The sequence below is a fragment of the Myiozetetes cayanensis genome, unplaced genomic scaffold (genome assembly GCF_022539395.1).
Source record: "Myiozetetes cayanensis isolate MyiCay16 unplaced genomic scaffold, myiCay2020 scf20-37, whole genome shotgun sequence".
NCBI lineage: Eukaryota > Metazoa > Chordata > Aves > Passeriformes > Tyrannidae > Myiozetetes > Myiozetetes cayanensis.
Window position 1 is genome coordinate 9,201,086 of NW_026087412.1, and position 25,706 is coordinate 9,226,791.

The 25,706-nt window shown below is 39.0% G+C and overlaps 1 protein-coding gene across 2 annotated transcripts in view; it reads left to right on the plus strand.

Moving 5' to 3' along the window:
- SNX29 (sorting nexin 29) overlaps positions 1–17,389 on the plus strand; it is a 96,479-nt gene extending 79,090 nt beyond the window's left edge. Inside the window, exons 21-22 of one of the 2 annotated variants that reach the window (XM_050317911.1) lie at positions 14,414–14,448; positions 14,996–17,389. The gene's annotated coding sequence lies outside the window, so the exon portion shown is untranslated. The remainder of the gene's footprint in view (positions 1–14,413; positions 14,449–14,995) is intronic. The other variant, XM_050317910.1, reaches the window with a different exon arrangement.
- The last annotated feature ends 8,317 nt before the right edge of the window (positions 17,390–25,706 follow it).

The window sequence follows — 25,706 nt, forward strand, 5'->3', positions numbered from 1 at the left end:
GAAGATCTGGTGCAAAGAACACTCTGCATTCACTTGTTACTCCACATATAGAGATTCCTCTGTGTTGCCTGTTCTGTAGGTACTGGCACAAAGCTTTGTTTTTCTTCCTTTAATCCTCAGGTCTATAAGCTTATATTGTCTCCTTCTCATACCCTCAATATATTTTTGTGGAGTGCCTTCAGCATAATTCAGGATGATTTTTTTTTTTGTAAGTACTAGAAACTTGGAAAATGCACAAGTAAACAACTTCTGTCTTCAGCTTCACCGTCTGCATACTGTTAAATCAGTTTTTGCTCATGTAAATATTCAGTGGATTCTAAGGTAATTTATATGTTTATTTTTTCCCTCCATACAGCAGTGTGTGTACTCTATTCATCCTGAAACCCTAGAATCCATGTTTGTATTTCTTCAGTAGGAAATATTTTCTAGGTACAGTTCTAAAACTCTCTTGTCACTGTTTATTGGTGTCAATATAGTGTAAGTGGACATGTGACATTAAGAAATGTGCATGTGTGGGCCATATGTGAACACTCACAAAATTCAACCTAGAAGGCAATTTTAATAATATTTAAAATGCAGATATTTGTGATATCATCTGTATCAGGCTACTGTGCTCATGCTCTAGGCCTAAGGTGTGAACTCTGTGGAAGAACAGAGGAAAATGAACAAAACTGAACCATTTTTTAGGTAAAGCAAGAGGCAGCTCTTCTGGGTGCCGTGTTCTGGTTGGCTCTGATTCCTTGTGGCTCTGTTAGTCCTTGTGTTGTGTTGCTGCTCAGTCTGTGCACAGAGCACAGCTCAGCCAGGCCTGCCCAGAGCCTCCAAGTCTGCCTGTCAACCCTATTTACCACCTGTCTGTGTTAACTGAAGTCTCCCTGAGAGCCCGAGGTAGGTGTGTTCTTGGTTCACAGCTCTGCAGTGGGTAAATGTGCTGTTTGTGTGGTGTTTGTCTCCAGGTACAAAGCCGCAGTGCTGGACTTAAATCCTGGGTGAAACGAGAGGGCATGTTTTAGTTCTCATGCAAAATGATAATCAACAGTTGCAAAGTATAACCATGAAAACAGTCAAGTACAAAACAGTGTATATAAACCTCTCCATTAACCTCCTGGTCTGCACCTGATTGCTTAGAGTTGTAAAACAATGACTTTCAAAATGTTTACATTTGGAGGAGATTGACACCTCTACAGGTTTGTTAAAAACTTTTCTTGTAAACATACAGAACATGTTTCTACTTGAATACCTAAGAAATCTCACAGGGCATTTCCTTTCTTCCTTCCCTTCAAATAATAGTAATTATGAATATTTCAGATTTTTTTTTTTGGTAATTAATAAGCATACAGGATTTGTAAAGAAAGCTAAGTCTAATTCTCTTGTTTGCAATGTTCTAGTTATTTCTTTTTACAGTGTAAACCAGTTTCTGGTGTGATTGCTTGAGTAGGATTCCTTTAAAAAAATTGCTCTGGTAATATACCTAATTTAATGAAAAAGAGTTTTATTTTCTACGTATTATCCTACATTTTCTAGTAAATGGGTCTAGACATGTCTGGGCACTTTATTTCCTCGTTATCTTCTCTGTCTGTAACAATTTGCTCCATTACTCTGCTGGAATTGACTTTTTCAGAGGAGGAGAGCACAGAGAGGTTTGCAACTCAGACAATCAATAGCTGGCAATGTGCTGAAATGTTGCCAGTTGAGCAAGTGCAGATTCCTCCATGTTCTTGCTGTCCCTGCTGTAGGGTGGTGTCTGCCTTCCAGCATGTATCTTGAACTACCAAAGCTGTACCTTGCTGGCCCTTTTCAATCAAAGTCCCAAATGTTAATACAGTGGTTCTAAAAGGGCAGAGAATTTTCAATATAAAAAGCCCACAAACATATAGAATTGTATTACATATTTTTATGCAGCATCCAAGTCATCAAAGAGCACCAGACTGGCCAAAAAAAAAAAAAATCAAAGTGAATACTTTTGTTATGAAGACAATACTTTTCTCAGTATAATTTTTTAAGCTACTGAGCAGGTGAGAGTACATTAAATTGCCTCTGACAGTTACTGGAATGAATGTGTAATGGTAAATGTGGATGGTAAGAGCAGGTCATTGCATGGTTGAGCAGGACTGTTTCAGGTCCCTCACTGTGCCATGAGTGCACCCCACAGATACCTTTGATAGATCTGGGTAATGTTCTTTTCGCAGAATTTGGATTTTTTGAGCCAGTTTCCTGGCCACTAAAGTCACCTTACCTTGTGGTTAATAGAATCTTCTATCAGACCTCATGACAATTACAAACCTAAGGCGTTTTTATCCACTGAATTACCCTTGTTTGCCATGGCAGTAATATTGGCAGAGGATACAACTCAAACAAGACCACCCTTACCTTGCCCAAATCTACATCTGTTCCCTGTAAGGAAGTTGTGGCTTTCAAAGTTTACCTTTTGGCCTACTAAGTCCTGCAAAATAGTTTGTAATATTTCTTCTACAGCTGCACTTAAACTAGCTGATCTATAATTGCTTGTGAAGTTTCTCTTTATGGAGATTATTTTAGGAAAATTGCCAGCTTTAGATATTTACAGTCAAATCTCAGCATATGAAGATTGCATAACAGCTAGTCAGGAGATGTGTTTTGGAGAACTTATAGGTAGGGGAAGGGAACCATCTGCAGGTCTCTGACAGAAAAGAAGTGTGGCACCAGAAAGTGTTTTGAACACTACTGCTCTAAACATGTTGTTTTGTAAGAAGCCATCTGGTCAGGCAGAGCGATCCGTGTGCGAGGGCAGATGGATACGGGAGCTGGGGGATCCAGAACCCTCCTTACCATTCCTGGGCTCCAGAGCAAGGCCTGAGAGGAGACTCCTGAAGGTGTGTCAATGCCCTGCACACAGCAGTAGCTCCAGTGCTCCCACACCTGATCTCCTCGTTGGAATGGCAGAGCCCTGGGAAAGCCCACGACATTTCCAGGGAGAGGAATTTTCTGTGTTCCATTCTCCATACAGCTGAAAGCAGGTTTCAGGTACCCCACGAGGCCTTGGAGCAGATGGGATTCTGTACTTTCTGTGTTGACAAGTTCTCACACCCCAAATCACTTTCAGTGATTTTTTTTTTCTTTTTTTTTTTTTTTAAATTAGAATTTCAAATGTTCAACTGAAGAGGGAATTATTTATTTAAATATATGCTCACAGAATGAATAGAAACTGATTAATGGAACTGAAAAAAACCAAACAAAATAATCTCTTATTTATCATACATATTGTATTTATAATATATTTGGAAGTTGCATAGCATGCAACTGTGGTACTTTAATAGGTTTTTGAATCCATACTGTTCTAACAAAGAGTGAGGTTATTTCTACTGCTGACTTTCTTTGATGTGTTGAAAGGAACTTAAGGACCTGTCTACTGGCAAAACATAATATGCAAAACTACACTAGTGTGGCCTGTGTGACATGGGTTTAATTCTCTACTTAGAAAAAATATTATATAAAGTCATGAAACTGGTAGAGTTTATTACAGATAACAAACATGAGTTGCTGAAATTTCGAGTCTGCATTCAAGAGAAAGTCTTTAATTTGCCATTTTCAGCTTGAATTCCATTAAAAAGGGAGCTTGACTGAGATATTTGCCAGACAATGCAGACCACCTGAGAAATTACTTTTATTCTCAGAGTTTCTAAAATGTGGCAGAATGGAAGAACTCCCAGACCAGTGTGTGTGTTGGATCCCCAGTGAGAGCACAGTTTAGTGGATTTATTGTTTGGGAAGCAGGGTCTGAGGGAGATGAGCTGTCCCATCACCTGCATTTCCTTCTATTCAAGGCATAACCACTGTTCTGTCTTCAGTTCCCAAACACCCACTGTCTTATCACCAAATAGTCTTTCTGATACTCTGGGTAATTGAAAATGGTTTTTTTTTCAAGGTATCTGATGCAGAAAAACAGGGAATGATCCCTGTAAGTCACTGCCTGCTTTCATTTCCCCCTGGTGACTGTCCCAGAGGGGCTCAGGGAGCATCAGTCAGGCCCAGTTTGTGTTTGTACCCTGCAGATCAGGCCTCTGTGCACAAGGAATTGCTCTACATTAAGCCAAGGGCCCTTTTGGTATTAGGGGGTTCTCTGTGACATTTGCAAACAGTTTTGGTGCAGTGTGTTTGTGTAATCCATTGTCAGGAGTATGGCAAGCTAAACCCTCAGACATGAGTTTATGATGTTTGCTCCAGATCCCCCGAAATGTCAACATCTCGGTTCAAATGCCCTTGAGAAATGTGTTAGGGAGGGGCAAAAAGGGGTGGTAATTATTGAAAATACACTGTTCATGAAATCAGAATGCCTGTGTGTAAATATATTCCCATAGTAAATTTTACACAATTACTAGAATGTTTTCTTTAAAATTAATTTGCTAATGAAACAATATGATTTTTTCCTCTTCATGTAATTGTTAGATTTGGAGTATTGCAAGAAAAACTGTTCTATGATGCTTATTTCACTAGGAGTTAAACCAAAGATTAAGTTTGATTACTTTTCCACAGTGGAAAAGATTTTCAGGAGGGAAAGAGGCTTTACTGAGAGATGGATATATAAACTTTCTTCCTTTCTCTGCGTGTGAAGCGGTAAGGAATACTCATGAATATGTGGTTTAGAACAATCTGTTTATACACCTTATATTGCAGTCTTCCAGTGCTTATTCATATTCCTTTCTGTGCAAGACTGACAGTAATGGATAAATGGATGCATCCATCCAAATACATAAAGCAAATAATCTTCATAAGGGAGGTATCTTTGTACCTGTGCATGTACTTGGCTTTAATCCAGACCATAACAAGTTTGTTTATGCCTAACTGCACAGTTTTTCAAAAGGAGGTAGGTTATTTCTTTTCCTCATTTGAACTTGTATTGAAAAATATTCCAGCAGCCATCAGTATCTCATGTGAAAACAGCATGAATTAGCTACAGGCCATCACTGAAATTCAAAACATCCTACAGAAGCTTTGTTCCTTGGTTTTGTTTATCTGCCAGCTGTAAACATAGCCCATTCAATTCTGTTGCATTTCAGATGCTATTTTTGTGGTGTATTTTTAATATGTTTGGCACTTCTGTGGTGATAGCAGAATCCATGAGCAGTTAGCTGAAGGATTCTAGAATAACTTGGTGCAATTATAGGCACTTGTCTATTAATACCAAAAAATTAATAGTATGCGAGTGCACTTCCCTGCCACAGCATTAACAAATGAGTAACGAAGGTGATCACTGCTGGGGTTTTTAAAATGTTCTTTAGGCTGCTACAGAGGACTGCTCCAAATGCATCCTCTGTAGGTACAGATTAGGCCAAATGTCAGTTCAGAGTGCAAAATGACCTGCACTGTTGAGGTCTGTGCCGAAATAATCGAGGCAGCGTCGTCACACAGTGCTGGTTCATCTGCAGCCTGCAGAGGTTGCCCAGGTGTCCTCTCCATGCTCATCCCACTCACTGTGTGTGGCCCTTACAGGGACAACACGACTGGAGGACTTTGCATATTTACAACATCAGTCCAACACCAGGTTGTTCTGGTGTCTGAGGATTGAGTCAGAATAACTGCAGAGTTCCTAATGCAGCTCTGCATTATAGTGAAATGGGCTTCTTCAGTTTACAGCTACTGGAATAACCCAATTCTAGACAGAAATTCCAGGAAGGATTTGTTCTAGGGTGGCTGGTACCACCATGTCCAAGAGCAGACCAGAGTCATTTTTCTATAAATCTTCACATATCAATTCCCCAGTTCCCCAGAGTTTGGTTATACCAACAGCAGTATGAAGCTTTATTTTTAGATTAAGATTTTGGAAGTGTAACACAATTGCACTTAAGAGTTTAGTAAAATGCATGATATATAGTAAGAAGAGACCCACTAATATGTGGGTCTGCAGGGATTGCTGTTCACTGTGAAAAGTTAGAAATCTGTGCCTTGCAAACAGCTTGCATAAAATTGCCCAATTTTACAATGGCAAAATGAGCCAAAGAGCCCTTTTCTTACAATACCATGTCTGTCTGACCTCTGAAATCTTGTTTCTCAAATTTTATTCTAACCTTTAAGAACTCAGAAATTAATTCTTTATAAGAGATTTAATTTATTAGTCTTAATACAGTTTCTGGGTAAATCATAAATGTACTGAATAGCTCTGAATGTCTGGCTCTGTTAGAAATCCTTCAGTAGAAGACTCGTACATATTAAAAGAGAGAAATCCCAAAGCACTGTTGAGAAGAGCCAGGTATGACCAAAGGGAAATAAAATGAGGCTGGTTTGTACTGTCAGGCAGACTGAATATTTTATCATATTTTTGCTGTTAGTGCAACAGCTGAGTCAAGTGCACCTAAATCCAATAAAATCTGGTGCCCGGTGTTTCTGAGCACAGGGCAGCTGTGTGGATAGGATTGAAAAGGTTCCATGTCTGACCGCAGAGCTGTCACTGCATCACCTTGGTGTGTCACCTTGTGGGGCTCCATCAGCCCTCTCGTCACCAGTGGTGTTGGTCACTGCTCAGGCCTGCACAGCAGCACTGCAGGGGGAACTGCAGGCTCACACTCCACAGGGTGTCTTCTAAGACTTCTCCCCTGCTGGCAAAGCAGAACCACCTTAACAAAGATAAAACTCTGCATCATCTTATTGCCTTGTGGTGCTGCAGATGTGCATGTGTAACACTGACCTCTGCATACAGGTGCCCCACTGATCTGTTTCTAAGCCAGGGAAAGTGATCTCTCAGCAGCTTTTTCAGTTACCATTTAGTTCAAAATTTACTTGGAGCCATAAAATGTTCTCTATCAAAGTTGACTAGTCCTCCTAACAGCAAAATCTTCATGTGGCCAAAAGCCACAAAACTCAAAGACAAGGAGAGGAAGAACTTTAGGGAGGATTCTATAGGTAAAAGATGAAAGTGCCTGTCTTGTGATCCTGCAACTTCCTCATGGGATAAAACTCAGCTGGGCTACAGAAGCAGATTCTTTGGGCAGCAGCAGCCATTTCCAGGCTTCTCCCTGTGGCTGAGAACAGGGAAGGTTCAGCAGCTCCTGGTTGCCAGGAATGCCACTCCAGGCAGGAACTTCACTGCCTGCCAGCAGTAGCAGAGCCACAGCTGATCACTGGTGTCCTAAATTGATTCTTCCCTAATATTCTGGCAAGGAACAAGCTTATTGCAAATTTGATTTATTTTTTATTTTGAACTCATTAGCAAAGTTCTGCATAAGAGAGGGACCAAGATGAGACATTTTTTAAAGACTCTGAATCAGATGATACCTGGAGAGCTGACCCCAAATTCCAGGGGCTCCTGGCAAGCAATGCACTGTGCCTTGAACTCCCACTGGAATCAGCAGCAAATTTTGCTGCCTGTTAACCTAATTTGGAGTCATAATGAAAAAAAGGATGAGCTGTATTTATCACTGACATTTTCTTCTTTACAGAGAAAATAATTGAAATATGACTAAACAGAAAATGAGATTTTGGTTGCCAATTACTGTGGCCTTCTTTTTGCTGGCCAGTCTGATGCTTGTTTAGTTTCTGTCTAATCCGTCAGGAGTGTTGCATCCGGAGCTGGCTCCCTCAGTCATTTACCAGGTGATGTCATTCCTTCCGTTAGCTTCCCCTCCTGTCTTGGATTGAATGTAAACATTAGTGCTTGTCTTCATTACCAAGGAAAGTCAGCATTTCCCTTGTTATTCTGTTGACAGTACTCAATTATTTCCAGATTTTCCCCTCTTGATTACTTTTGTTATTTAGGGAATACAGGTTTTTATTTAGGGAATACGGTTTAATTCCACTATGCCAAGTCTCAGCTCTCTCTCTGATAGTATGTTTCTAGGTGCAGGTGCACTGTTTTCTCTGGGCTATTCAACTCAGTGGGAATTTCTTTTATCTTAAGGGAAACTAAAAATAATAGGCTAAAATGAAGGATGATCTAAAAACTCCCAGGGGTGGAGATTATGGCCTAAATTTTGGAGCTTTTTAGGTCATGGATCACTATTCGTATCAAGCTTATGGTTGGAGTGCAATTACATGCCCTTAGTATTTAAAAAATTAAACCAAAGGCCAGAAGGAGTGATTACTATAAAGCACTGTCCTCCACTTTATCACTGCCACCACGTTTTCCAGAAAAGATGATGATTCTGTATGATTCTAGGAACAGTTTTAAAATTTGTTCATTTTTTACATTCACAGCTCTTATTGTTAACATGAGATGGATTCAAATCTGAATCTGTCCCTGAGAGTGTCACATGAGCTCTCTCCTGCCTTGTTGCACATGCTAATATCATGCTCTAATCTTCAGGAGAAATGCAGATACTTGAGAGGAGCAGCTGATAGCTCTTGACTGAGCAATTAAAACTCAAGCACTTCCTTGGAAGATCAAAACAACATGTTTTGATCGCAACTTTTCTTTATAATTCCATTTGCTTTTGCGGTGATTTTAAAAGAAGGGACTTGTTCTTAACAACAAAATAATGATGATAATAGATTATACAGGTTGTTTTTTATGGTGGGCAGTTTACTTTTGGAAAACTCAAAGCAAAGGACAGCTAAGTTGCTTTATTCCTATGGAGACTGTTTCAGCTATGTTGAACACTGTACTTGGTAGTGCTTTGGGGCAAATATTCTTGCCTGGCTGAATTTGGAGCCAAGAAGAGTCAGGGAGCAGGGAGGGGACAGAACCTCTCAGCAGGGAAACAGAAGCCAAGTTGCTCCAGCAGGGCCATTGCCCAGCTCAGAACTAAAGCACCAGGAGCTGTTGCTCCTGAGTCATGGAAAAACAGGTGGCAGATTTCCAGAGGACTGGGGACTGTGCTGCCTTTCCCATGAAGCTGAATTATGAAGTGTTGAAGGCTAAAAGTCTCACACGGTAAAGCAAGGCAGGAATGTGCAACAGGTTTTTAATTGCCATTGAAATTGCCATTAGTCTGACTAAGTACATGAGTGAGCTCAGTACCAGCTAAATGATAGGGATGAGCAGTTAGGAAGTAATATTTTAAGCTTTCAGATTTTTCTTTTTTTTTTTTTTTCACTCCTTGTCATGAAATGTGATTGACTTTTTGCATTTTGTGTAAACTAGAGGTGGGAAGTTCACAGGTGTTAGTGCTTAACTCCTTTTACAGGCTTCTCATACACTGGTGTAAACTCTGTTCTTATGCCCGATGCCAATTGTATTGATTATGGGCTGTTTAAAAGCTAATTTGGTAATTAAAGTTGTCTTCCTTCCATGTCATTTTTGTGTGCAAACAACTTGTGAATATGGAGGAGGAAGTGCCTGGCTAGTCACTGTAATGCACTGCTGCCTCAGCACATGGAAATTGCTACTTGTCAAACAAGAGATTTAGTCCTTTTATTTTCACATATGAGATGCATTGTGAATCCTGATGCACGTCTTCTGTCTTTAGTTACCTCAATATTTTCAATAAAAATGTATTCTAGCTGTCTCTGCTTTCCTTAAAGATAATTACTTACTAGCAGGAAAAAATAAATCCAGGTATTTACTGAGCACTGTTCTTCTGAAAGCACATCCTATGTTTTGTTATTATATAAACAACCTTGGAACATGTTCTGCCTCTGAACCACTTGTTCACTGAATCACCTTTCCCTGTGTGTGGTAGATGGTTCTGCTCACACAGGTTCAGCCAACCCCTGGCAGGAGGAGAATGAGGAGAGCTGAATGATGGTGATTTCTAGATGGAAAAGGGTGGAAAAGCCAAGGTGGCTGCCTTTCAACAAAGCACAGAAATACACAAAACAGTTACACCAATTATAAATAAATGTAAATGTGTGTTTAGTTGGGGTTTCTGGCTTTCTAGTTAGCTGTGAAGGGATCATTTGCAGGAGCACATGCATTATGTGAGCCTGGCTGGGGCACCACAAGACATGGGAAGTAACCATTCCCAAATGCAGCTGTTATTGTGCATTGGAAAGCCAAGGAATGGGACTCTGGGTGTAAGTATTGCTTAGATAAAAGGTCACCTTAAGGGATTCTGAGCATTTCTTGAATGAGAGTGTATTGAATTGCCAAAATTAATCATAGGTATTATTCATTTATATAACTAATGGATACAGTAACCATCTTCTTGTGCCAACTTCAAAATAAAGTTAGCAGAAGTAAAAAAAGATCCTATCATTACAGTTAGGTACAGTGCCATGGTTTACAGAAAAATTCAACTATCAATGCTGATGTTGATGAAGGAAGTCTTTATGCTGGGATGGAAACTGAATTATAGCAGGCAAATGTTCAAGTCAGGGTAATTTGAATTATAACAAATGGCAGCACAATTATGTGTCATTATTTCACAGCAAGAAGAGATCAAATACTTCATGAGTATTGTGTTCTGCTCTAGAAGTGTGCATGTGGAAGTAGAAGGAGCTGTACATTAACCAAATGGTTGGACAGAATATTAGAATTAATGCTTTTCATTTCTTGAAATTTCATTTCAGATCTAATCTTGATGGGAAAGGATTATTCAGTTTGTAACCTGACAACTTTGCTTTAACAGTATCTTCAGGATTTTCAGTGTTGAAGGGTACTATGGAGGGATTATCTTACTCTTTTCTCTCTCTCTCTTCTGTTAATAAGTAACTATTTAAGCATCCCAACTCAGCCATTTTATTAATGGAGGGAGATCAGAGTTTCTGTGATCAGTTTGGGAACAGTGGCAGGAATGTGTCTCTAATTATTTTTACTCTTCAACAACTGGAAACAAATATTTTACCCAGTTGACTGCAAAGTATGAGTTACTCAATTATGTGAAATGGTTTGATGAATTCTGAAGTTTAGTTAATAATGCCACTAAAGAGGTGTTTTATCTGATTTTATGTTGTATTGGCAAGTCAGAATTAGTTCTCAATTTTCTAATAAGGATATCCTAATGTAGTCTAGATGTTGTTTAATACCACCTTTCTGAGGAGGCTGCCTGCCTGAGTCCAGTTTACAACATTAATATTGGGGTTATAACCAGATATTAGATTATTATAATGACCAGCAAAGAATGAATAACACAAGAAGCTGGCAAAAGTCACTGTATTTATCTGCCTTTTCTTCCTGATGTGTGTTTAATACAACTCAAGCAGAACTAGAATTATGAATGTCTCCAGAGATGCATTTATATGTGAGACAGATCTGGAGACAGATATATGAAATACCTGGTCCTGTGCTTTGCTGCACTCCCAAGGTGGGCTTATTGCTTCTGATCTCTGGCTGATACAAAAGTATTTCCAATTGCAGACATGTTACACTGTTTTTATAGAAACTTCTCTAATTTTATCTGAAGAGGAGGCAATGGGATGGGAAATAAATTTCTTCATGTAAACGTTCACAACATCAGCTAAGACAATACTGCAGTTCCTTGTGCTGAGCATGGAAAGAGAAACCCACTAAATACAGTTTACATTTGGATACAGGGAGAGCAATAAATCAAAGGTATGAATAAATCAGCAGCTGATGAAAAGGACCGGTTATTTTAAGCTATTTTCTATAGATGCACCTCAGGCAGAACTTGACACCAAGACAAAATCAGTGAAACTGAATCGTTTGCCAAACAAACGCTGGGCAGATCAATCAGGAATGCTTGAAAGCTAAACAATGGCCTGGTGGGAAGGAGGAATTGATTGCCTCAGCAGGCTGCTGCTTTTCTTCAGAATGGGACAAGGAGAGAATGCAGAAAAGAACTTGAGCCTTTAATACACGGACATTCCACTGCTGAACAGGGAAAGGCCTGGCCAGCCTCTGTCTGCCTGCCAGGCTCAGCCTGCAAAATTAAACCGATTTAATTTTCAGTGGCTCAGAAGGCAAAAGAATAATGTTGTGTTCAAACCAAACAGGTGTAACTGGGAGGTTAAAGAGTCAGTGCTGACTGCAGGGACTTGGAGTGGCTGTTGTGGAAGAATTGCTGTAGCACAGCTGCTCCCTGGGTTAGATCTGTGTATTTTAAATTTGTGTTTTAGTCTGAGCGAAACAATCAGCAATAGGTGAACCCTAACTCAGCTCCCCAAACTAGCCTAGAGACTTTCTACTGAACGAGACAAATGAGAGGGTTTGCAAACACTGCATGTAGGTGTGGCTTATTCCTCCCTCCTAAACACAGGGTGGCAAAAATAGATTTGTCTCAATTTCATCTTTATGTGCATTTGCCAGAAATACTGACAGGGTCATTTTAAGGTCTTCATACCTCTACCCAAGAGTTCATGGCATCTCTGACCTGTCCAACTGTCTTGTCCTTTAGAAAGGTGTCTTTTTTAGTGCTAGAGACTTTATAGGTATCACTCGACCTCAAGGCTAAATTATTAAATCCAGTAACAGGAGACAAGAGATGGGAGATGAATCTTTTCCTCCTACTTGATTACCATGTGTTTTGGGGGTGGGTGGTCATTTTGGTAAGAAAGCTGGAGCTGAAACCAAAGTGAGATGGCTGGTTTCCTCATCAGGGTGTGGAAATGGGCTGAAAGATATGTACTTTTAAATTTATGACTCTTCTTTTAAACTTTTTTCCCCATAGAACATCTGGTCTGTGGAAGTTGAGGAATTCAATTTCAGTGTCAGTTTGCTTTTTCATGCTGGAGGCACGAAGAGCTGATTCCTCAGATATACGTTGCTTTCTGTAAAGCTACATAACATAATGATTCATCTCTAGTATTTGGATTGTCATTATAAAAATTAGCTAAGACATTTAAGACAAATTACCTGTAATTTAGTTATTAGATATATCTTGTTCTGGAGTAGCATCATTTAAATTAGCAGAATTACTTGCAGTGTCTGTCCTTCGTTCCCAGACTCTGGTGTTCATGGAATTATCCTGAATGATCTGGTTGCCTCAGCCATGCCTGTCAGGGCCCACTGACATTAATTCATCTCTCTTCATTTTAGAGGGATTCCTCCTGCCCCTTTTGCCCTTTCTCCTTTGGATGGCATTGCTCCCCATGGGCTGGCACTAATGTCGTTTTGAGGACATGCCAGCAGGAGGAGCTTGTGGATTAAAATGTGCTTTCAATAAAGCAATCACCAAATTACAGTAATTGCATATAACTCTGTGCTCTCTTCTGCAATGGAAACTACCATGTACCTGTAAATTTGTCTGTCTGCTCGTAAAGCTCATTAACCTATTTTGGATTGAGCAAAGCCCAATGAGGTGAAAATTTAATTTTATGTAATTTAATTTTGTTCCATTGTATATTTGAATGTTAGGTTATTTTATGTTTACATGTTCTGAAAAATACATATCTTAACACAAAATCACAACTCTCTGAAGCCAATATCCCATGCTCTGTTTTACAAGCATGAAGAGCATCAACACTGCATTGCTCAATTTTATAAATAGTATAAAAATTATGAGTAATAATATTCATGTTACTAAAAGAAATCCATGCTAATGAGCACAGCTGAAATTGGATTCACATGATCAGAATTCTCTACAGCAACTTAGATAACATTGCTGAGTTTCAAAATAAGAAATCTTGGGGCCACGGTTGGAAGTCCAATTATCCTTGGCTACTGAGAATTAATAGCATGTGCTAAATTAATTTTTAGACTTTTTATTTTAGTGACAAGAAAAATAAGGAATTAAAGATCTAAGTTGTTCATTTTGTTACTGAAGAAGAGAAGGATGTGTACCACAGGTATTTTATGCATTTTTTCACATAAAGGTTCTTAGTTACCTTGGAAGACTAAATACTGTAATAGCAACATGATGAACCTTGATGTAGGAAAATCATTTATTATTTTAGCTAAGACTCTTTTAGAGTTTTCTGCTTCAAAATTTAGACAAGTTAAATAACACACTTCCATTAAAACGACTTAATACTTTTTTTTTTCCTGTTAATCTTTAGCGTCTGAATTGAACCTCATTTTTCCACAGCGTTTTTTCCCTCTTATTTCTGTGGGAACAACCGGTGTGTGGGCACTGTAGTTACAAAGGTAATGGCTACCAGTGAGACAGCTGCCCTTTTGTGCCCTGCTACCTGCAAGTGAATTTTCCACTCGGTCCCAGGACTTGTTAAAGGCTTTTATTTTGGTCCCATCTCTCCCAAGTGGGTGCTCAAAAGGCCTCAGTAGAGCCTGAGTGTGCCTGTGCCCCTGGCAGGGCTGTGTGACCTGAGTGTCAGGAAGGTCACTGCAGGAAAAGGGGAACTGCACAGAGAAATTCAGAGATTGTTTTAAAATGTATCTCTATTTGGTTAATATGGCCAGAACTGCAGATGAGCAATTCCTCCCCTATGGACTTGTTCCCATGTTCTGAAGATAGGTATTATAAGGTTGGGGGTTTTAACTTGTAAAAAGAAGCTTGGCTTTGTGTGCTGTGTGATTTGATTGCCTAGCTGAGTTGCTAAATGCAAACCAGTTTTATTTATTGATCTGTATGTAAGCAGTTTAATTGAAAACCATGTGGAGACCTCTAAAAGAATGGCAAAAGTACAATGCTATCCCTTTATACTGTAGTTTTCCGAGGAGTCTATAGCCTGAATGTCACCTAGGTAAGCTGGAATTTTCTGTTACTGCTTGTTTTTGAACTTAATGTTCTCTGAGTCTTTTCCAAAAGGCTCATTCATGTCAGACTGTGGTCTGTTGTGGGTCAGAAGAGACTGAAGAATTCCCAACAGGGATGTATTACTAATGTACTTCATCGTGTAATGATACATCCATCCATAATTAGAGGATTGTTAATCGGGCACCATCCAAGCTCTTGTCTATTTTGCTTGTACTTTTATCACTTCAAAATGCTTTTCCCGCCATTTCTGAACCGCAGCTCATGGAGATACGCTTTTATCCTGTAATTTGCAATCTTCCATGAAGTATTGGAAGTTCTACCAGCTCTCATTTCTGAAAGAGCCCATTCTGTATTTCCCACTTGAGACACCAGCAGAAAGAATGCAATTCCGTGATGTTGGAGATGTGTGCTGTACTTTGCAGTCATGTGCCAGGCTCTCATAACATCTGCTTTTTTCATGTTTGAAATAACCACGGGATAATTTCCATGTAACATCAATTAGCTACTCGTGTCTTTATGTTTTGTCTCCCCAGTGATATTCCAGCCTCTGGGGAAGCAGTGAGCAAGGGCAGCCGCTCGAGGGTGACCACGCGCTTCCCCAAACTGTCCCGCAGCCACCCGAGGGAGCCCCGGAGCCTGGAACCCCAGAGCGGGGACCTCTGACCCTTCTTCCTAGCTGGGAACACGGGCACCACGTACTTTAAGTTGTTCTGTGATTCCTTCCTAGCCTATATTTATCATTTAAGCTCCTGAAGAGACTACAGCTGCATCAACTTAAATCCTGAAAAGAGACATTCATTACCAAGGGTCATATCCTGATTAACTACTTTGGAAGGCAGTAATCACTTTCTCAAAAGAATACGAGGGCTCTTCACCAGAGCTCAGCAAACTGATGGCATTTTCTTTGTTTTGTAAAGCTGCACTGCACATATTCTCCTTTGTTCCTTTGAGGTCCTTCTTTTACAATGAATTCCTTGTTTGTATTGTGTTGTCTCCCTTTTAACATGTACATTTTTCTGTTCCAGAGAGACGTGGCTATCATGTCAAGACAATTTTTTTTTTCCTTAGAAGAACAGTTATGATTATCACTACTTAATATGTCAGAAGGGTGTCCTGAAAAGAACCTCACTAATTTATTACCTTTTGTAAATAGAAGGACTGGGTTGTTTTGGGGTTTTTTTATTGTAAACCTCTAACATGCAAGTTTTTAAAAAAACTTGACAATGTAGATGATGAGACAAATGTTACAGGTGGAAAAATAGCTTTTGTACATTTCTAGCTAGATATTCTCAATAGCTTTCATTTATGGGAAGTGTTCTTTAAAATCAGAGAATGTAATAATTTTTTAGTAAAATTTCATTCCTGCTGGAAGGCAGGTGCAATATTATTAATTTTTACAAACCACTGCAAGGATACACAAAATTAGCATGGTGCAAAACAGTGCTTTCAAGTTTTGGGTTATATTTTGTTATCAGTTTGTTGCTGATGTTACAGAATAGTCCATCATTAATCTGATTTTGTAAAACCCTTCACATGGTGATACTTAAAAAATTGCCTGTAATGAAAGTGCCTGTTACCCATCACCTCTTATTGAAAAGTAATTTGTAATGCTACTACTGTAAGAGTGACTAAAATATTGACAAGAATTATTACAAGTGATGGAAGTCCCGACATGGATTAACTGGAATCCAGTTCAGTATCCATTAGCTGCACTGCCGTAGGCAGTTAATTATGTTTTAGCTATCTTCTTCTCTTCATTAAGTTTAACCAGTATACATTCAAATTTTCCATTAATTGTATTCTGGTTTTCCTTTGTGTAAGAACATCTTTCTTCTCAGAAGTTTTTTTCGATAACGTTACTTAAATTGATGTATCTTGTCATTTTATTATCTGTCATTATATTAAATTCTCACATCAGTAGGTACTAAAATCTTATATCGTTCACCAGAAAAAAAGAAAAAAAACCAAGCTGATGATTAATAACAGGTTTTTTTACCTCACTGCTTTGCTAAAGTTCTGGCAAACTGGAACTTTGTTCTGCAAACTGTGACCAGTGTGTGTTGTTCAGGCAGGTGAGTGGCCCAGCCATTTCTGTGGCACTCCCTGGGTGAGAAGGAGTTTGTTACACACAGGGAGGAGCATCGGTGCCTGAGTATGAGCCCCAAGGGCTGGATTGCTCCCCCTGAAATAAATATGTAGCTCTCAGATTGCACTGAACAGCAGAACGTGGTGGAGAGGAGTGGAATTCACTCCTCAGGTCAGAAATTTCAGTAGGTGAAATATCACAAAGTAAAATCATGTCACAGAAATGAAACAAGATTTTTCAGTCAGTAAGAGTTCTCAGTCACGAGGCAGATAAACAGCAAAGCCCAAAGGGCAGCCTGGGAACAAGTGGGTTTGTTTTCATTAACAGATGAATTACTGTTGGTGTTTTGTGTAAGTTACAGTGGGACACTTATTTGAGAAGGCAAAGTGAGTAGTTTGTCAGTGAAGTAGCTTCTCCAAACTCTTTAGCCCAATGCACTGCTGCTGGTTTAGTTTGTTGGAAAGAAAAGTAGCTGTAATGATGGTCCCACTTTGAAACAATTCTATTTTTCAGAAGGTGTAGTCTTGGTTAATAGAAACATGGCACACATCTATTAATACTGAATTGCAAGTAAATCTGAAAGAAAACACTGTGTGGAAACTTTTGTGATGCATCTGGCTTATGGAGCTGTGATCATTTTCAGGAAATAATTCACAGATTCAAATACTTCTTATTCAGAAAGTTGCAAATGATAAGAAATCTCATTTAGCGCAGACTGAATTTTTTTGTTAGTTGTTTCAAAGGAATTGTTTGTATCTTAAAATTATTCCATCCCTGATTGTCTTGCTTCTTGTAATTTTTAATGTATGTATGTAGATCACATAAAAATACTGAACTTGTTTACCATGTACAAATTGCTCTTTGTTAACTGTAGCTGAACTGTGTGTCAGCTCCTGAGATTACAGTCTGCAAACAATGTTCACCCGGTGATACAAGATACCAGAATGAGGGCATTACTAATCCATTTAAAAGCTCAGCTCTGGTTTCTCTAAAATCCCAGAAAATAATCAAATGAAAGCTTCTCTTCACAAGGTAGCTTTTCCCACTTTATAGCCATGGTTATTTTGAAGATCAGTGAGGTACCTGTATGACTGCAAGTAGGTGCCCAGTGACAGGAATCCCCAAATTTTTAGCACCTCAAGACGTTCTGACATGCTCTTCGAATCAAATGTATCTGCTGCAAGTCCCACTTCTGATAATTCACCAGAATCAGCAAAGTGTGTTAAGAAGGTTGACCAGCTGGAACTAGGAATGCCAAGGAGTTCTGTTACTCTAATGAAACACCTGTAAGTGTGGCAATTGTTCCATCACTTGAATGATTTGATCAGTTCATCCTGTGTCACCTAATTTCATGCTCATGGTTACAGTTTTTGTACAGCTCCAACTTCCTCTGGCACTGCCTCAAAGCTCTCAAAGCCCTGGATGTGCTCAGTGAGTGGCTGGTTTGACCATTCCTGTTGGTGCTGTAATCCCAGGACACAGGCTGGGCCCTGGAGCTGTTCCTGCAGGCCCTGGGCTGTGGCCTGGCACGGGGCAGTGGGGAGGAATTTGTGCTATCATTTGCATTTCATTCCTGCCTCATCTGTAGATGTATTAGGTCTCCAGGGCTTCTCATCAGCGACTATTCAAAATAAACTGTAAAAACGTGGCACAACTTTTACTGTAATGCTCTTGTCCAGTCACATGGAAAATGAACATTTTCTGAGAAACACAGAGCAGGCAAAGCTCTTCCAGCTTTTGCAGATGTGTCTATCAGTATTCATCACACACTGACTGTGGTTTTTCAGAACCTCATTTATTTAGAGATTCTGTCATTCATTATAGCATTGTGTCGACTTGGCTTTTGCAAATTAAATCAAAGTTCTCAATAATAATAATAATAATAAATTTCCAAGGTTTATTTGAGGCAGGATATTGGCGTAGTTATAAAGGCTTAAATTGATATGTCCATTAAGTCACATATTCTTAGGAAGATAATAATTTCAAAGCCAGTCTTTTTTATGGAATATATTGTTGATGTGATAGTTGCAATCAAATTATAATACCTTGCAGAAGGTACTGCAAGTCATAAACCATCGAGATTGGATTAATACAAGTATTTAGAGAAAGAACACAATGGTATTAAAGATTATTGGCTCAAAATTGTGACCCATTGCTAAGGTGCTTTTCATTTTTTTGTTACAAAGTTATGTTTGATTGTATAGAACAATATCTGCATGGTAGCTGTCAAATTAATTAATAAGAACCTACTAACAAATGGGGTTGACTGACTCAGAGCAGCCAGCTAATAATAAATGAGACTCAGTGAACCCCCGGTGAACTAATGATGCTTCTGTCAGGATGTATTAATGGTTTAAGAATATGATATTTTGTTACCAGAATCAGTTATTGGTGCTCTCACATATGGATGTCATTGTTTTTCCCCCAGAGAGTGCAGGGATCTCAGTGCTGCTCTCAGTTCCACTCTGCTTCAAAGGCTCAACCCCACCCCCCCAAAACTCCAAAACATTTTTCATGCTATGCCTTGGAATTCTGAGCACAGATAATGTACCCCTGTGGATAGAAATACAGTTACCTGCTTGAATTACAGTGAGAAACCTGTGGAAAGAAAGAAAAGGACTTCTTGACCAAACTGTCAAAAAATTGCCAATTTGCTCTATGCCCTTGCAAATCTTGGGAGCAGCACTGGGCTCTTCCAGCTGGAACTTTAGGATATATGGAAAGAAGCTTTTTAACATGAGAATACAATTTTCTCCTTGGAAACAATAATAATACTTTCTGTATTGGATCTTGAGTCACTTCTAGAGAAGTGATTTACCAGCTCAAGGAAGTAAAGAATTTCTCTCCTTCGCTTTCTGTAGGTGAGGGTGTTTGAGTCAGCACCCTGCTCCACATGGAATATTCACTTGATGATGATTTTGTCATTTCAGTCGTTTCTTAGCATTTTGTATGCAAAGAAACACTTCACTGTATGAAATTATCTATATGAAATATAGAATGTGTTTAAAAATACCAGTTAACCTGCTTCGTGTTTCACATATTGAATGGAGGATAAAACACTTGTTCTACACAGTGGTCTGACACTGTACATTGGTTTTATTTCTTATTCTGCACTAACTGTGCTTTTATGGTCCAGTTATAGAGAACTTAGATTATTTATAAAATTTCTTTAGCAAAAATAATCAGAACATACTTCTAAATAATAATAATAATGGCTTAGTTTTTGGTTCATAATGGCATGAATTTATACTGGACAACAACACTGAAATGTTTAGAGAGGAATGAATGTTCCAGATTTACAAAATTTCTGCAAATATCTTTACTTAAAAAAAACCCCAACATTGTTTTTTATTGCATCAAAACAAGTTTATTGCACTTCCACATAGGGGAATCAGTTCCTTTAACAAGATTTCAGAAATTATCTCCATGCCATGGCAGCAGTGAAACTGTGGTAAGTGGTTTTCTTATTAATCATTTAAGACACTAAAAACTATCAAACTGTAGGTGTGGTTGAAAATAGAGTTCTGAAAGGCTGTGCTTTCTTTCTTACTTCTTACTGAGATAAATAAGTGTCTTGTGTGTGGGACCAGACCTGTTGGCCACTGAAGAAGCTGGATTTCCCTTTTCACCTGGGGAGGGAATGTTTTCTGTTTTTCCTGTTAAAGTGTCAAAAATATAGTATTAATTCTTAAACATATATATGTACAGTATTCACATAAGTATTAATAAACTGTAATATTATTTTAACTTGTTATGCTAATGTTTACATTATAGAATTTTTAAGCAAATGTGTATATATAAAATTTTCTAAATACTTTCTTGGTTTTGTTTTGTTTTGTTTTTCTTTTTTATTAAATATCCTGTGGTAATTTTATTGTAATCTGGTTACAATATGCTACTTTACCAAGAAGAAAATAAATAATAACATCATTTCTTGTTTGAAGTAGAGTTTGTTTACACCTTATTTGTTCTATTCTTCTGTTTTGTATTTGCTTCTTTGATTTATGTTCATTTTTTCCAATGGGTTTCTATATCTCAAATAGTCATATTGCATTTGGGGAGTTGTAGTGGCTTGGCATTTCTACATGGGCCTACAGAGTTTAAAGGTTTTCTTTTCAGAAAAGACCTGTGCAGGATTAACTAATTTTTCCCCCCACCCCCCAGAAATTTTAAGGAAATAAGGAAAATACGTTGTACAACGATTTGCCAGAAGAGCAAGCAAAGGTATTTTTAAGATAATGTTTTAAGTAAGATTTCTGCTACTGCCCTTCAGTCTTTTGGAATGACCTTTTAAGTATTGTGAGTGAAATTACTGTATTGCCCAAATTAAAACAGATACCTGACATTTTGAGATATTGCAAGTCATGCTTGATTTTGTTCTAGAAAATCAACATGCAAACTGTGGCATGTGTGTGTTTGTCACGCTTATTTTCTGAATTTTCCTTGCTGTTTTTCACCCTGCATTGTAACAGGAGGCTTTTACTACGTGAGGTTTCTAAGTACCATGCTGATAACTTTATTTCCAATTCAACAATATCCATGCCATTTTCAACATTGCTTAATTCCCTAATATTTTAAAGTTGTTCAGCAAGTGCATGTACCTTTTCTGGCACACTGCATTTGTCTTTTTATTTGAAAAGCTGATCTTATATCCTTACTCATATGCAGCTTGGAATTGTTTCATTCGTGTAGGTCCCTCATTAATTGCACCTTTAGCTCTTTCTGCTGAGCCAGCTGTTGTGCTCTGGGTGAGCCTCTGCCCTCCTTGTTCCAAATGCCAGGCCTGCAGTGCCCTGTGCTTGGCCACTCTGTGTGCAGCATCAGACACAATTTGTGCCCTTGGACATTTGCTCTTTACACCTCCTTGGTTGGGGCTTGTGATATTTTTGGAGTCTCTGTTGGATCACCAAGACCTGCCCTTCCCCAGTTTTCTAGAATTCCTGTGTCTGGCAGATTCCTCCTTGCATGGTGCTACAGCTCTGACTTAAACTACTTCATCTTCCTATTAAGAATATTTTCATAGTTATTTTTATTCCTAGTGCTACATGTTGTTCAGAAACAGCTGAGGTACATAAAGGGTTTACTTTACTCAGCGTGAATTCTATGTCATCAACTTTGCATGACATAACGATTCCAACCAACATCTGCCAGAGCTGTCAAATACAAGGCCTTTCTTTGGCAATTATTGCTATCTTAAAATAGATTTCACACTCACACTGTGAAAAATATTTACAGGTTAAGCAAATGTAGCAAGAAAAGATTTAATCAGGTTAATAATAATTTTTAAGTACCTAATTTTTATAATTATTTTACTTTTTCTTCACTTTATTCCCTGTTTTTTTATCAAGTGCTAATTCATTCATGAATTATGTCATTTGCATATGTCTCAATTTCAGTGACAGTTCCTACTTCTCAGTTTCTAGTAGGAAGTTAAATTCTGGTCCTTACCATTCCCAATTTTATGTAGCATCATCGAATTGTTTAGTGAGGGCCCAGAACTGGACACAGGACTTGAGGTGTGACCTCACCAGTGCCGAGGACACGGGGACTGTCACTGCCCTGGGCCTGCTGGCCAGGCTGTTCCTAGGAAAATTCTCAGCAGTGGAGATCCCCAGCTGCCTTCCAAAGTGGGAATGTGGGCTTACAGAGAAGTAGGAAATGAAATATCATTTAATATATTTAAGTAACATTTTGGCTAAGTCAAAGCAGACAACACCTTGGCCATCTGTCATTAGAAATACTTATCTTGTCTCCATTGATGTAGATAAGCAAGTCTATTTCTTAATTGCCAGAGTAAATTAAAAAAAAGAATGTCCTTTAGACAGTGCTGTTTGAGCTGCTGAACAGTTTGAAGGATCTGCTTTTCAGATCTGAGCTTTAGATACACACTAATACTTTGTAGCACAGAACTGAGCTTCCCTCACATTTATCTTGAAGGAGCTCAGATTCTCAGTAGGCTTTTGTTTAATACAGTGATGGAACACAGGGTTCTTTGTGCATCCAAAGTGATACATATGGCTTCAAGCAGTTAATCAGATGAGAGGCATTTTGCAGTGATACTTTAATTTCAAACAATATATTAGATATTATTGGCGTTTTTGGAAACCATCTGGTTGACATTTTTTAAAGGTGAAAAAAAGAGTGTGAATTGGTGGAGAAGATACATCAGTACCTCTGAGCAGTTCTGCTGTGTTGGAAAATAGAGGGTGATTGGGTAGTAGAAAAAAGAACCAAAAGAAAGCACACGCTCTGACCCAGCAAGAAGCAACAGAAAATGTGAGTGAGGAATTCAATGTAGGAATACATTAAAAAAATGTTTAAAATTGTACTACATCAAACTGCCACCATATGTTCCATGATGAGATACAACAAAGTGGGTAATGTATTTGTTATGGAGTCTGTCAAGCCGCAGCACCCTTTGGATATGTCAGTAATTAACAAATAACATCTGCTGTCAACTGCTGTACTTAATCAGCGCGGGCAGGGCTCTCCTCCCTGCACGGCAGAGGTAGACGATGGAGTTCTGCTTTTCCTTGGGGACAGAAAATTTCTTTGACAGCGCTGCTGCATGCAGAACCCCTGCTGGGATGTAATTCCTGGGAAATCAGGTGTGCAGGAACAGGCGAACACGGCTGGACCGTGGAGCTCTGATGTTGTGCTGTGGGCTGTGATCCCTCCCGGCCCTGGTGACCTCCTGGCTTTCCACAGCGCACCTTGGAGGGGACGAGCAGCCTCTGCAGAGACAGAGGCAGTGCCAGCCCCTACCTCGTTCAGAGGGGCAGAACTGCTCTGCTCTTGTTTTGTAGGTAACAGGGACCTGAAAATGCCTTAAGTCAGACCTTGTTAATGGACTGTCAAATACGACGCACCTCGAGAGCCACCACCAATGAAAGGTAAATTTAAAAAGGGCAATTTAAGATCCTGAAGAAGGTGTCAACAGAACTGAGTTTCAAAGCCTCTCTCAGTTGCAATAGTAGTGGTAGTCTCTAGGAGTTGATCTATTTATCCTCCCAGTTTCTGAATCCACCTTATCCTGAGAATTCACAAGGTTCCTCTAAATTAGAGGAATATTGGATGCACTGAAGTAATTGTGTGCCCTTTAAGAGCAGCTGGTGCAGAGAAATGGGGATTTGCAAAGCAAAGATCTGACCTTTCATTCATATCCATGTGTTCAAGAAAGGATTTTAATACAAATCTTAGAAATCTTGTGCCAGAACAACAATTTGAAATAATGAGATTTTCCTTTAATCTTCATTAGGATTCATTAAACAGCTAATATATGATTCATTACATAGATAATGAATATCTAATTAGTTAAGATAACACTCAAAACTCTAATAGGAGGTGCTTAAGTTGGTAAATAATGTTCATAAATTTAAGTAAGTTTTTTAATCCCAGTTGGTTGCTGCTGCAGATGTCACTGTGCTGATGCAGTGTGTGTGTTAAGCATCCCCTCTGCTCCAATAACAGAATAATTCAGTCTCTGAGATGATCCCTTTGTTCTCTCCCACGAATTGTGATGACAAAATACCAACTTTAAACAGTACCTGTTTTAACTAAGACAATACAGTACCAAGTCACAGCTGGGCAGGGTGCACAGTCCCATTTTGAGGAGTGCTGTTATTTTTGTCCCTGATTGCTCTGCCTCACCAGCACAGGGAATTATCTTCCTTCTCTGTCCCATCCAGATGGGTTAGGAAACACCTCTCTCTGTTCTTGACCCGCAATTGAGAATAAGTTAGGGCTGAGAATCCTCACTTCAAGTTTGTCTTTGCCTGTGGACTGTTCTGATATAATTTAAAGAACAGAGACCCCTTACGAGTTTCACTTTTGGTTGCTCAGAAGGAAGACATAAAATATGAAAAATATCGTCTGACCTGACAATGTAATTCTATTTAAGAAACAGAAGCTGTGCTGGATAATATATGCAGACACCTCTGTCATGAAGCCTCGTGGGGCTTCACACCCAATTATCTGTGACCACCTCTGGTTACCATAGCAATTCTCTCTTAATTAGAAATTCACCCTCTGCTTATGGCCTGTCTGTGCTAAATCATGAAATTCTGCTACATACTTAGACACTTTATTTATTTGTTTATATACTGACTGTAACTTACTGTGTCAATTGACTTTTTTATCCAGAAGTAGTCTGGGGTTTTGACTCAAACACTGATTGGACTTATAATTCTTCAATGTGTCCTTGGTCCACTTCCAGTCTGTGTATAATGGGCAGGAGAGAAGGCAGTGATGTTGGAGGTGTTAACACATGGAATAATATGGTCAGGAAGGTCATGGAAGCAGCTCTCTGCCAGCTGCTCAAGAGGAAGGACTCTGTGAAACCTTCAGCTGCATTCAGGCTCAAGTTGGTTTTATAACCTTTTCAAAAGAAAGGAGTCTCTGCCTGTGGAGGAGTATTTGATGATGTATGAAGTTGGCTATATTTGTGTCCATAGGTGGACAAAAAACACCAGAGGGTGTTTTGGTGACAAATGTAAGAGATTTATTCCTGCTCTTAGGAAAATAAGATGAGGAGGATGAGAATAAGTTAAGTGCACTGTTGAAGACAATTCTAAAAGTTGGGCATCAGATCAGTGCTTGGGGCATAAACTTGAAAGCAAAGGCTATGACCCTAAACACTCCCTCCTGTAATCCTGGGGAGAGCAGAGACTCATAATCCTTGGAGTCTAGGCCAAAACTGTGGAGTCACAGGTCTCTGTAGTTTCCAATGTAAGTGCAGAACCTGAAAGTACAAACACCTCTTTCTGAGATAAAACCAATTCTTCCCCAAAGGAAACAGTACAGCACAGATCATTTTGTTTGAGGGGACAGGACAAGAATAGAACTCAGTTCAGAAATGTACTCAGATGGTACAGTGATAAGACAAATAAAAGGACTTCCTTAGCAGAATAGAATAGGAAATTACAGGACAAACGAGAATGAATTCATACATTGCTTTTGAATGTTTGATCCACTTGTAGAAATTACTTACAACATGCAAGGACTACAGACCTCTAGTCTTTAATCTGTAGTGCTTGGGCTGCAAGAGGTTCAGCATTGTACTTTGAAAATTTGACATAAGATATGAGAGGACTGGAAGAACATGAAACATTCAGCTTAAAACAGAAGGTTACCCCATCTGTTACCTTTCACAAGATCTC